Source organism: Aquarana catesbeiana, linkage group LG01, assembly GCF_042186555.1.
Source record: "Aquarana catesbeiana isolate 2022-GZ linkage group LG01, ASM4218655v1, whole genome shotgun sequence".
NCBI classification, from domain to species: Eukaryota; Metazoa; Chordata; class Amphibia; order Anura; family Ranidae; genus Aquarana; species Aquarana catesbeiana.
This window is the reverse complement of record NC_133324.1, coordinates 69,532,480-69,547,329: the sequence shown is the minus strand read 5'-3', so window position 1 is coordinate 69,547,329 and position 14,850 is coordinate 69,532,480. Positions and strand designations below refer to the sequence as shown.

The following is a 14,850-nucleotide window of genomic DNA, read 5'->3' as shown; positions in this document are numbered from 1 at the left end:
CCCACCTTCATCTTGCACTAGCCCTCTCCCTCCCAAAGCATCCCCCTAGCACATATCTGATCCCCCTGGTAGCACAAGTCCTCTCCCCTTCTAAAGCCTCCAGCACATATCCAAGGCCCCCATCCCCTTTGCTAGCTCTAGCTCTCTCCCCTCCCAAAGCGCCCCCCCAGCACATATTTGACCCCCCCTTGCTTGCTCTAGCTCTCTCCCCTCCCAAAGCGTCCCCCTAGCACATATCTGACCCCCCGCTAGCAAAAATCCTCTCCCCACCTAAAGCACCCCCATTAAAAATCCAAGCCCCCCCTGCTAGCTCTAGTCCTCTCCTCTCCCAAAGCACCCTCCCAAGCACATATCTGACCCCCCTGCTAGCTCTAGCTCTCTCTCCTCCCAAAGCATCCCCCCCAGCACATATCTGACCCCCCATTGCTAGCTCTAGCTTTCTCCCCTCCCAAAGCGTCCCCCCAGCACATATCTGCCTCCCCTGTTAGCACTAGCCCTCTCCCCTCCCAAAGACTCCCCCCAGCACATATATAACTGCCCCCACCCCCCTGCTAGCACTAGCCCTCTCCCCAGGACATATCTGACCCTTGCATTTTGTAGATTAAATATTTCTGACCCCTGTATTCCATGCATAACACTCACAATTCGGCCACACGCACTGTTTGCCATGGTGCGCCGCATTACTACTCTGTTTCAGGTCACTGAAAGTGTCCCAGACCTTTTACAATCTTATAGCATATACTCCCCCCGCCCCAAAAAAAAAAAAAAAAATGTCGCTGTTAAAGTGTTCGGGTTTGGCTTGAAGAAAAGGTGGCAACCCTAGTGTGAGACACAGATGAGGAAGGATTTGGCTTAGTCAGGGAAGATAAAGGAAGTATTTTAGTTACTGCATGAGGCTTGTGCATCACACATAATTAAAGTAGTACTTGTTTCTTGTTTAGACTGCCATATAGGAGCCTTTACTTATACTTTAAAGTGCAAGTTCACCTTCACAGAAATCTGTAAGGTGAACTTACACTGGACCCCCTCCCCATCCCCCTGGTCCCACTGTGCCTGATGATCACCCGCTAGGAGAAATCAGGTCGCCGTTTCATTGGTCCAGGAATTTGAAATCTCCTGAAGGTACCTCGTAAAGGTACATACAGGAGGCATTCTAATTGGTCAGCACCGACCAATCAGAACCCACCTAGCCCGTCCTGTCAGCGGGGGAGAAGAAGAGAGATTTCAAATCCCCGGACCGGTGAAGTGGCAAACCGATGTCTCCTAGTGGGTGATCCCCGGAGGGTTGGGGAGGGGCTCCAGCAGTAGCGGCCTATATATACGGGGTATAGGGGCCCCGCCCCCCTAATCTACATGCAGGGCGTCGGACGCATGGATTCCAATGTTTTTTTTTTTTTTAAAGCACATGATTAGAGCATGAGGCTCTAATTGGCTTAAAAAAGGGGTGGACTCGGGGTGCAGAGTACTGGCCTGGCCAATCGTTTCTCAGTCAGGACACACTTCCTGTTTAGCCGGGAGGAGAAGCAATGGCAGGGGAGGGATGTGCTTGTGGCGATCGCTGTCTTCCTGTCTGCCACCCGTCTCCTGCGGGGGGGGGGGGGTGCTTGCGGCGACCGCTGCCTTCCCGTCCACCCCCCCCCCCCCCGAAATATTTAGCACCAGCCGCCACTGGGGTCCAGTGTAAGTTCACCTTGCAGATTTTTTGTAAAAGTGAACTTACACTTTAAGGATATGTTTTTTGACCATAAAGCTATACCATACATCCTCCTACAGGTGCCTGCAGTTTATTCTACCTTATCTGAATCACCACTACCAGGTTATCCCTCATCTCTGGCGTCTTCTGGAAAACACCTACATTCTCCTACATCCAAATGTGTACTATGCTTACTAGTTTCACATTTTTTTATATCTCTCCATAAAAGCAAATCCTTACAATTGAAATCTGAGTTATGATATACACTTCAGAAGCGCCCCTTCGAAGAACACCTTTCTAGTCTCAAATTATAATGCCAAATCACTGTATTTTACAAGAGGTCTCCTACAATAAATCAAAATAGGATCAATGGAATAATACATTTCTCACACTCCAAAGAAAAATCAATGCTAATAATTCAGGAACTGCACTTACAAGTATCACAAGTTATATTTTTGCCCACACATTCCAAAATGAGCCAAATGAATGCTTTGCCAGAAATATAAAGAACAAATTACAGGGCTGATGTGAATTGGTACAATTTGATGAACTTCATGGTTTGCTGACTAAGTATTAGGAAATATAATACAGATCAATAAACCCCAAGAGGATAAGATATCCAGAAACAGCATAAAAGTGTCATATACTGTAGGCTTGAAGAATAATCCAATTTTTAAACACCTTAGATCAGCCTTTTCATCCAGAGTTCCTTAAATCTTCAGGGTTCCTCCTGAGGTTTCAATGGAGTTCAAAGTAGTAAGTAATGGCAAATTGCTCTGACCACCAATGCAAGGGAGAGGGCAACTTTCCACTGGCCGCCAATGTAAGGGGTCACTTGTAACTGGACATCATAGTTTTCATTGTCTGCTTTCCATCCTATTACTATTATTCATTTAATTTCATTCATTTAATTTTAATACATTTTATTTCAATAACAGCAGGTGGGTGTTTAAAAATATGTGTCCTGGGGGGGCGTGGCTAGCCGGCGCTGAAGATAGACGCCTGAATACACAGCTCCTCAGCAAGGGAGAACACCGGAGCGTATAGAACCCGACAGACTCCACAGAATCACCCCAAAATCGTCACACAGCTTCCCCAGGGGCCGACCGACGATGTCCCGTAAGCGGATGGGTGAGCACGGCATCAGAAAGCTCACCACCTTCATGTTCCCTCAGGACAAGGTCAGTGTGATCCAAGATGGCTCCGGCGGCATGACGGAGCAGAGAGAGGCTTACACTGACCTCCCAGACGTCATCCTAACTGAAATGGACACTGCTCCACTGCCCTTATCCCCCACACAAGACCCAGGCTCTGACCCTCTTACCTCCAGCCCAGCCAAAGCTCGGATGCGGATGGATGCACCGCACCAGCAGCCTCCTCCTGCTAGGATAACAACTCAGGCCCAGGCCTTCACTCCATTCCTTTCCAACCAGGCCCTGCATAACTCTATGGCTTCATTCCCCACATCTGGTCTCCCAGTTATTGATACCACTCTTAAAGAGATGCTCATGTCCCTGCAAACCTCTTTGATGACAGATCTGACATCCATGTTCACAAAAATCTCCACAGACATGCACTCTATGGGCAACAGAATATCCACCATAGAGCAGGGCATGACAAACTGCTCCACCACAGTTAATGACATAATTGATGTAGTAGATGAAATTAAAGGGGAACAAGATTGGGTCCGGGCCAAATTAGCCGATTTGGAAGACCGTTCACGACGTAATAACGTCAAGCTGAGGGGGGTCCCTGAAACGGTTCCCCCGGGTGATCTTCCGAAATACGCCAAAGATCTCATACATACTATCATACCCGATGCAGCTCCCAGAGACATTATCATTGACAGAATCCATAGGGTTGCAAAACCCTCACACCTAGCAGCATCAGTACCAAGAGACGTTCTCATGAGAATTCACTTTTTTCACATCAAAGAAAAGATGATGTCAGAAGCCAGATCCAAAGGCCCACTGCCCAGACCTTATGACGGAATCCAGATCTTCCCTGACCTGTCCAAATACACGCTACAACAAAGAAGAAAGCTGAACCCCATAACCAAAGGCCTATTCAACCATAAAGTTCAGTACAAATGGCGATATCCTGCGACTTTGCTCATTGCAAAAAATGGCACCACCCACGTTGTCAGCGACCTCATGAAAGGATTGCGCCTGCTCCATGACTGGAGTATCATTCTTGAACCCCCAGCAGAAGGAGTATCACCCCTGCCACAACGCACATCACCTCACAGGCGCACCAACCAAACCTCAAGAGCGCACCAACCCCAAATCAACACCTGAACATGTCGGGTCACAACCACCACCACATTTCTCCCTTGCTACCTTGTGTGAATCCTTTTCTTCGGTTCCATTACCTACAAACTGGTTTACCCCTCTTGCGGCATAGCTATATGTAGCTTCTTGTTACCCACGCCGCCACAATCTTTTTACCACTCAGTTGTAGCATACCAGAAGATCTGTTACAGTTTCTCTTTTTTTCTCTCTCTTTTTTTTTCCTCCTTTTTTGATTGTTGTCTTGAGGTACCACCCTCACGTATTTATCATCTAGCCTGCTGACTTGTTACTTTCCCCCCAGCCATCTTCCACGGCATCTACTACAGGAATTCTACTCCACGACGACGCACAACAGGATTCCTCCCTCCCTCGCAGCGGGGACGCCTACGCATCACACCCTTGATTCAACTAACTGTAAGTGTTTCTCATTTCTTTGCATCTCCGACACTCTCAACAAGAAACCATGCCATGCAACATCCTGTCCCTCAATGCCAAGGGGCTCAACCACCCGGCAAAGCGCCACTCGCTATGGCACACGGCAGTTAAACTGAACAGCGATATCCTATGTGTCCAAGAAACACACCTGCTCTCCACAGCTACAGCTCTCTGTCTCAATAGCAAATATCCCCAAATCTTCCACGCCACCTACAATTCCAAGAAACGGGGAGTCCTAATCGCCATTAAAAATGGTCTTGACTTCCACCTGATACAAGAAATCCCTGACCCCAATGGCCGTTACCTCATCTTAATATTCACCCTCAACAAGATCACCTACACCTTGATGAACATATATGCCCCCAATACCCGCCAGATGTGTTTCCTTCGAAGAGCTTTCCTCAAAGCACAAGAGGCACGGCAAGGCCACTTGATCATTTGTGGAGACTTCAACATGGTCGCAGACATCCACATGGACTCTACCTCAGCTGCAAAAAGAAGGGAGTCACCCCTGGGGAAATTCCTCATGTCACAGCAGGTTTTTGACGTATGGAGGTGCCACCATGGGTCTGAAAAGGACTATACTTACTTTTCTCCACACCACAAATCGTATTCCAGGATTGATATGTTCCTCACAGACAAGTGGCTACTACAAAACATTGGTGCATCTGTAATCCACACCGTGACGTGGTCGGACCATGCTCCTATCACTATCTCTATCAACGACACTGCACCCCAGCGGAATACATTCCTATGGCGTGCGAACAATTACATTCTGCAACACCCAACCTACTCCCAAGATATCAAACAACAACTGCAGGAATATTTTGATTTAAACAAAGGTTCGGTGGGGGACCCCGTCACGGTGTGGAACGCACACAAAGCAGTTCTCAGAGGTACGATTATGAAATTAAGTGCAATATGCAAGAGAAAGAGGACGCAGCAAATAGACACCCTTACATCCCAAATTACAGCTCTTGAATCCCAACACAAGACCAACCCAAACGCGACACTTCTAGCCCAACTACTGACCCTCAGACGCGACCTACGCTCCCTACTTCTATTTTCATATGAACAACTCCAACGCAAAATCAAAGCTAACATCTACTTCACATCCAACAAAGCGGGCAAGAGATTGGCTCAACGCCTCAAGGGACACAAAACCAAGTCCAGAATAACCCACCTATTCCAACCCCGGCTCTAATGCTAAACTAACTAACCCCCAAGACATAGCGAACGCATTTAGCGAATATTATAGCAACTTGTACAACATCAAACAGGACCCCGATACTTACCAACCATCCTCTGATGACATTACTGACTTCCTCCACCAAATTAAACTCCCGACCCTGACAAACTCCCAATTAGCTTCTCTAAGCAAACCGTTCGCAGAACAGGAAATCCTAAACACAATTTCATCTCTCCCTTTGAACAAAGCTCCCGGACCTGATGGGTTCACGGGAGAATACTACAAGCAATTTTCCAGCCACCTAATTCCCCATCTGACTGAATACTTCAATATTGCTGCCTCCTCTTCCAAACTCGCAAATGAATCCCTCAATGCTATCATTATTACCATCCCGAAGCCGGGAAAAGATCCAACCTCTCCCCCAAACTTTCATCCGATATCTCTGTTGAATCTGGACGTTAAAATATATGCCAAAACAATTGCCAGACGCCTGATGAAGGTAATGCCGGATCTCATCCACAAAGATCAATCTGGGTTCATTAAGGATAGACAGGCTCCCGACGCCACAAGACGGATGATAAATCTGATACATCACATTGAGTCTAGTGGAACGCCTTCTCTGCTCCTCTCCTTGGACGCAGAGAAGGCGTTCGATAGGGTCCACTGGTCCTACCTACGAGAGGTGTTGACCAAGTTTGGATTCAGGAATTTTATATATGATGCTATAATGGCACTATATACTAGCCCATCAGCAAAGGTCTACTCTGCAGATATGTTATCACGTCCTTTTCACATAACAAATGGAACTCGCCAGGGATGCCCGCTATCTCCACTGATTTTTAATATGTTAATAGAACCTTTGGCAGAACACGTTCGCTCAAACCCCCTCATTACTGGTCTAAAGATAGGCAAAACCCAACACAAGATTAGTCTTTTCGCAGACGACGTCATACTAATACTCACCAACCCTAACTCCTCCCTCCCTGCAGCCCAAAAACTGCTAGAATGGTTTGGACGAGTCTCATACTACAAACTGAATGTAACTAAATCACACATTATGGACATTAAAATAGATGCCACCACCAGACACCTTTTACAGGCGCAATTCCCCTTTGCCTGGGCAGACAACAGTATATCCTACTTGGGAATTCACTTAACTAAATCAACCAAGCAACTCTTCACAGCTAATTTCAAACCTCTCCTAGCCAAATTAAAAAATGAAACACTAAACCTAACCAAACACAACGTCTCCTGGTCCGGGAGACTCGCAGCGTTCAAAATGATCCACTTACCACAGATCCTCTATATGTTCAGAACTCTCCCCATTCCTAAACAATATTTCAAATCCCTACAAACTATGTTCAACAAAGCTATTTGGAACGGAACTAAACCCAGATGCGCACACGCTATACTCAGACACCATAGAACGGCGGGAGGTTCGGGCACTATCGAAGTTGAAGATTATCACACAGCGGAAATCCTAGCTCAAATGGACGAATGGTTCCAGTCCAGCCCTAGCAAGCTCTGGAGCTCCATCGAGAACTCTACCTTGCTCCGTCCAAATTTAAAATTTTGGACGATGAGCACACCCTGGGGTCCAAAAATATCGTCGGCTTTACCTCCTACAATGTTAGCGACAATCACGGCATGGAAAAAACTACTACACAACGGTCGCGCTATCCCTGACACCCCCCCATACCTATCCCGATAGAATCTCTCCATCATTTATCACCCGATTTACACCTAGGCCAGTGGTCCAAAAAGGGAATCAATAACATACAGGATATCCTTCACAAAGACAGTCCGAAACCCTTCTCCCGCCTTCAACGCGAATTCAACCTGCCCCCATCAGACCTCTTCACTTACGTACGCGTTACCCATTGCCTTAAAGCCATCCAATTTCCTCTATACACATTACACTCCAATGCATGGGAGTACTTCACGACCTCCTCCCCCAAACTGAAAGGCATATCCCTATTCTACAATATCCTAAACCACAAACTACAATTTACTAAAAAACCCCCCCACGTACACTGGGAAAGTGACCTAGGACAATCATACACGGTACACCAATGGCAAAGAGCACTTAGGTCTACCTACGCGGTCACAAAATGCTCCTCACTTTGGGAGACAACTCAAAAACTGTCCCTTAGATGGTATCTAACCCCCTCGAAGCTAGCTAAGTTCAGCTCTTCCACGAGCGACCAATGTTGGAGATGCAAATCAGCCAAGGGAGACTTGCTCCACATTTTTTGGACCTGCCCTCAGCTTCAGAAATATTGGCAAAAAATATTTCTCATACTGACAGACATTACAAACCAAACCATACTCCCTTCCCCTGACCTGGCACTACTAAACCTCAATATAGACTCTGTCCTACCACAATACCGACATGTCCTGACCCACGTCTTGCTCGCAGCGAGATTGTGCATAGCAAGGTCATGGAAATCTGACAAACCCCCAACAGTAGAACAAACTCTTGACACAGTGAACCTTCATTACAATTTTGAAATAGTGATGGCCTCCAGTGCAGGCCGCTTGAATAAAGAAGGGACAAAATGGAGACCGTGGGAGTCATGGGCTGGGGCCGAGAAATTCCTATAAAGTAACGGCAATCTGATATTCTATCTTGACATACAACAATCACCTAGAGATATGTTAGTTATTAACATCCACTCCTACTGCTGGTTCATGCTATCTAAATTGTTTTCGTTGGACTCTGTTCACAGAAGTAGACCCCCTCGGGAGACAAATAGCTCCCAATGGGGTCCCCGAGGGTGGCGCTATATGCAACTATACAACCTCAGATATTCCCTAATTCGAATAGGACAGGTCCAAAATTCTGTTATATTTTGTGTTATATTTTGTGCTTTTGACGATTAACCATTGATTAACTAACACATACATTTATGTTCTTGCTTATTGTTATTGATCTACAATGTATACACGACAATTTTGTGTAAATTTCAATAAAAAACTATTGAAAGTAAAAATATGTGTCCTGGATGTCAAATATTTTAGGACACCATATGGCTAATTCCTTAACTTTAAACTTTCTGCAACTTAATGATCACATAATGGTATGTAAGCTGCATTGTTATCAGGGGTTCCCTAAGACTGGGGACTGTTGAGCTAGTGCCATGCAATTCAATGTTTACACTGTGCTGTGGCAGCCAGGGAGAGAAGAGAAAATAAGATAAGAGAAATTATGCCAGACTTTTATGTGGGTTGTGGGCCAGCTGCAATGAATTTCTTTAAACTACTATTCTGCAGCTGCACTTATTACCCTGCATTCTGTGCATTGCTCCTGACCTCTGTGATCGGTGTGTTATGCACTCTTTACCACTGAATTCTGTGCATGACTTGTTTTAGACTGTTGAGATTTGTGCGTTACATCTCCCTGACCTCTGTAATCCTGTGTTACACACTCCTGACCTCTATACTCTGAACGTTATACCTCCTGACCTCTGAAATCTGTGCATTACACCTTCCTGACACCTTCCTGATTTTATGCACTTTGAAAGTTATACCTCCTGACATCTGCAATCTTGGCATTTCACCCTCCTGACTTCTGCACTCTAAACATTACATCTCCTGACCTCCTGACCTCTGCAATATGTGCATTACACCTTCCTGACTTCATGCACTTTGAAAGTTACACTTCCTGACATCTGCAATCTTGGCATTTCACCCTCCTGACTGCTGCACTCTGAATGTTACACCTCCTGACTTCTGCAGTCTGTGCATTACACCCTCCTGACCTCTGCAATCTGTGCATTACACATTCCTGACCTCTGCAATCTGTGCATTACACATTCCTGACCTCTGCAATCTGTGCATTACACCCTCCTGACTTCTACACTTTGAACATTACACCTCCTGACTTCTGCACTCTGAACATTACACCTCCTGACTTCTGAAGTCTGTGCATTACACCCTCCTGAACTTTACAATCTGTGTATTACACTCCCCTGACCTCTGCAATCTGTGCATTACACATTCCTGACCTCTGCAATCTGTGCACTATACCCTCCTGACTTCTGCACTCTGTGTGTTACACACTCCTGACCTCTGTAATCTCTGTTACACCCTCCTGGCCTTTGCACTCTGTACGTTATACCTCCTGACCTCTGTAGTCTGTACATTACACCCTCCTGACCTCTGCAATCTGTGTGTTACACTCTCCTGACCTCTGTAATCTCTGTTACACCCTCCTGGCCTCTGCACTCTGAACGTTATACCTTCTGACCTCTGCAGTCTGTGCATTACACCCTTCTGAGCTCTGAAATCTGTGTGTTACACTCTCCTGACCTCTAAAATCTGTGCATTACACACTTCTGACCTCTACAATCTGTGCGTTACACACTCCTGACCTCTGCAATCTGTGTGTTAAAAGCTCCTGACCTCTGCACTCTGTGTGTTACTCACTCATGACCTTGCACACTACATCACACACTCCTGGTCTCTGTACACGGTACATTACAGCCTCCTGACTTCTACATTCTATGAGTTACACATTCCTGACCTCTGCAAGCTGTGTTGCATACTCCTAGCCCCTGCACTCTGTACATTACACACTCCTGACCTCTAAGCACTGTGCATTATACACTCCTGACCTCTGCATACTAGGTGTTATCCACTCCTGACTCCTGCACTCAATACTTATACACTCCTGATTCCTGCACTCTGCGCTATACACACTCTTGATCAAGAAGAGAAAGGTTTTATTTAAGCATACCCCTCTAAGCCCCTCCTACATTTACAGCACCGCAATATTTCTATGCTTATGGGGCCCAATCGGTGCAGGGCAGGGTTAAAAATAGGGACATATTTTGTGGGTGTGGCTACAAATAGGTAAGGGGCATGGTTTTGTGAGTGTGGTTTTAAAGTGACTGGTCACTAGATGTCCTTGATTTCATTCTGAAAATCCTGTAAGCTTTACTTATAAGTCTTGCCCCTCCCCTAGCCTGTAACTGGACAGTGAAGAAGAAACAGCAGACGGAGGCGCTCATCCATCTGTCTTCTCTCTCCTCCTATCAGCATGTCTCTTGTCAACATTAAAATTCCCTTATTACTGTGAGGTCAATATACATGCAGCCTGGGCAGGAATGGAGACCCAGGTGGACATCCAGAGCTGCCCACTCCACTCAAATTGGAGAAATCAATTTTAGGTGGGAGATCCATATCAACTACTATTTTTTGCAATCGAGTTTGAGATATAGGTTTTGTAAAATGTAATGACCATGCGTAAAACACTGCCAACTTCTGCGATTTTCAAAGTAAAAAATCCAAGCCAGAAAAATGAAAGAGCGTTTAACAAATGTCACTGACAACTACATGGTGTCTCCTGAGGGAACAACACATCCCATTTCATTGCAAATCCAATGTTGCATGAACCATATGCACTGCAGGGAATACTAAAACATTCTCTAGCTCTTCGTCAATCGGAGAAAAATCATTCACAATGGTTTACTTAGGTCATTAGAATCGAGCTGCCATCCAGACTTTTGTATGATGAAACCAATTGCCAAGTCATATTTATAAAGACCCGCAATTATTTCTTATCTAGAAAGCAATACTGTGTTTCCCAATCCTCAAACCTTAAAGCCCAATTCCAGGAAAAGCTATTTTAATTTATTTTAACATATATTTCTCACATAAAAATTGTCATTTTGTTCTAACCTCCGCTAAGAGCTCCTGATATGTACAGCGGGGTGCCACACTTCTGCCTCTCGCTTCATCCAAATGTGTGTATGATTGACACAAGTTCCAGTGTTTGAAAAATAAAGATTAAAAAAATGGAAAAAAAATAGCTGTGCCTGGACTATGGTGAAACGCGTCAGTCGGCCAAGATGCAGAGACTGTAGCTGAAGTCTCTGTTTGTTTACCAGCAGATGTGGTTGATTTACATGGTGTGCGTCCCCTATTTTTTTCTATTTTGATTGTTTCTTGGACTGAGATGTGCGTCTAAAGGGGTTGGCACCCACTGTGGGAGGAAAACCGATAGAAGGAAGATCAGGAGGCATTTAGACGGTGACACTCTTTATATGTGTGCCTGGAGTTCAGCCTTAGGCCCCATTCACATGGTTACGGAGGCAGACAATGTGCATTTGGGGCCACTTCACCTGCACACTTGTCAAATTAGGATGAGCAGCAGTGTCTGTGCAGCTGCTGCATCCCCATACACTTACATGGGCTACCTGCATGCAGCACCTGGCGGCTCAAGCCGCTTAAACACACAGCCCATTCACAGTCTACAGGCCTCAATCCCATTTACAGATATAAGGGACACGCAAATAAACTATATTACATGCACATGAACTTTAATTGCATCCCAGTCTTAGTCCGTAGGGTTCAATATTGAGTTGGCCCACCCTTTGCAGTTATAACAGCTTCAACTCTTCTGGGAAGGCTGTCCACAAGGTTTAGGAGTGTGTCTATGGGAATGTTTGACCATTCTTCCAGAAGAGCATTTGTGAGGTCAGGCACTGTTGTTGGACAAGAAGGTCTGGCTTACAGTCTTCATTCTAATTTATCCCAAAGGTGTTCTATCGGGTTGAGGTCAGGATTCTGTGCAGGTCAGTCAAGTTCCTCCACCCCAAGCTTGCTCATCCATGTCTTTATGGACCTTGATTTGTGAACTGGTCCAAATAATTTGGTGGAGGGGGGATTATGGTATTGTGTTGTTTTCAGGGGTTGAGTTTGGCCCCTTAGTTCCAGTGAAGGGAACTCTTAAAGTGTCAGCATACCAAGACATTTTGGACCATTTCATGCTCCCAACTTTGTAGGAACAGTTTGGGGATGGCCCCTTCCTGTTCCAACATGACTGCACTCCAGTGCACAAAGCAAGGTCCATAAAGACATGGATGAGCGAGTTTGGGGTGTAGGAACTTGACTGGCCTGCACAGAGTCCTGACCTCAACCCGATAGAACACCTTTGGAGTGAATTAGAGCGGAGACTGCAAGCCAGGCCTTCTCACCCACATGAGTGCCTGACCTCACAAATGCGCTTCTGGAAGAATGATCAAACATTCCCATAGACACACTCCTAAACCTTGTGGACAGCCTTCCCAGAAGAGTTGAAGCTGTTATAGTTGCAAAGGGTGGGCCAACTCAATATTGAACCCTACGGACTAAGACTGGGATGCTATTTAACTTCATGTGTGTGTAAAGGCAGGCGTTCCAATACTTTTGGTAATATGGTGTATATAAATTGAAATAAACTTTAAACTAGAATTCCAGCAAACATTAGCTATGCTTAAAAATGTTCTCCCTCCTGCTACCTATTCTGCCAAACCTGTGTAAAAAAAGATGTGTACACGTACCTATTTTTAGTCCGTTCCTCTCCAGTCATGTGATCCTTCAGCTCCCATGAGTCAGTGAGCCATGGCTGCAGGGGAGAGGAGGGAGCACCAACAACGGATGGGCTATGGGAGCCTATGGGTGACATCACAGCTCCTAGAATTCCCAGCTATAGTCAAGCATCCCCTCCTCTCCCCTACAGCTCCTGCTCACTGATACAGGGGATCATGTGACAAGACCAGAGCATAGTTAGAGTTAGGCTGGAATTTGAATTTAAGTTTCAGGGCTCATGCACATAGGCATATAAAAAGGATTTGAATGCATCAGTATTGTATGCTATGGGTCCATTCACATGGCTAGGTTTTGGTCAATAATACCCCATAGCGTTGAGCTGCATAAACCTAAAGTAAGACATTTTGCATCCATTGTTGGATTTTGACCATATTTTACCTGTCTGTGCAAATTACATAAACATCTGCGCTGACACCACTGCCTAGTGAATGACTCATTCAGGAGAGGAGAGTGGTGTAAACATAAACAATGGATAGGCAGCAGCGGTGCGGGATAACCTTGGCCTTCAGTCATTCTGAATTACTGAATGTCGAGATCCTTCTGCACAGTTGCCGCTGCGTACCAACTGTTGACGTTGACATCTCACCCTGGCTGTTTTGAATGAGTCATTCACTAGGCAGCGGCGTGGGAGCAGGATGACATTGGCCTTCAATTATTCAGAATGACTGAAGGCCAAAGTCATCCTGGAGATGTAATCATCAACAAAGCTGCCCATACACATCTCAACTTTTACAGACATACAAAACATGCGTATATCCATATGAGTTGGGATACACTATGGACCACTTTTTATGCAGGATCTTTCTGCCAAATTTCTGCCTGCTGCATTCTGTAACATTTCAAAGCCGCGTGAACCCTAAATTAACTAAATACATTTCAGATACATCTGAACAAAAAATGTTCAAAGTTCAAGCAACCACAGCCTGAGTAGAAAAGCCTGTCACTGCTAGAATGTTGTAGAGAAGGACCCTTGCTCTCTAGTATGTGGAAGCATTGGTCTCTCTGCAGAGGCCCAACAGACTCTCTGCTGAGTCATAACTAGAGTTACCCAGTCAGCAGTGTGCCTGGTCTTTGCTGACTGCAGAGATATAGGTCTGACTCAGCAGGGGTGTTTGTCAAACCTCTGCAGAGAGACCACTGATTTGCAGAGAACAAGGGAACAAGAGAACAAAGAGGACAGCTTTTCTACACAGGTTGGGGTTGGCTTCTTAAATCTGTCATCGGAGAACATGGGGCCTGCCACTGATAAACTCTCTGATTCTTCAATGACTTTTATGTCATTGACCTGAAACAAGTATAACAGTCAGGAAACCAAACACCCTTATTTGCATACTTGTTCAGGGTTGGTGTGACTTCTGTTGATTTGGACTCATGCAAGAAAGTGAATATTCATTTTTAATATACAGTAATTATGCAGACTTACTTATGAAAGATTTATATTTCTCACCTGTAGAGAGCTGCGCTATATATACTACTATATTACTTAGGATGTTACCGTAACATCAAATTTTCAGTTCTATTTAAAGTGATAAATATCACAGAAAATGATGTAAGTGATACCAATGCATTCTTCACTGGATTGAATAGTTAGTGACCAATGTAATGTGTCAGGAAACAGATTTAAAGTAGGCACAGCAAACACTGTGGAAGCTCTACCGGTTCCAAAAGTAGACTCAAAAAGAGAGGCAGTCTAGACTGATACTCTATATAAAGGCCCATTATGTCTGCATTGAAAAAACAAAACAATGCCCATAATGTCTATTAAAAAAACAAATCAGTATTCCAAGCTAGTAGAACAGGTGGAGCATAGGAACCATGAAAAATTGAGCATTCCATTACAAAAACTATCACCTTCTGCATAGAGATGC

At 45.1% G+C, this 14,850-nt stretch overlaps 1 protein-coding gene across 1 annotated transcript in view; it reads right to left on the bottom strand.

Moving 5' to 3' along the window:
• The window catches only part of RAB27B (RAB27B, member RAS oncogene family), a 360,063-nt gene that overhangs the window by 171,914 nt on the left and 173,299 nt on the right, over positions 1-14,850 (bottom strand). The window lies entirely within an intron of this gene.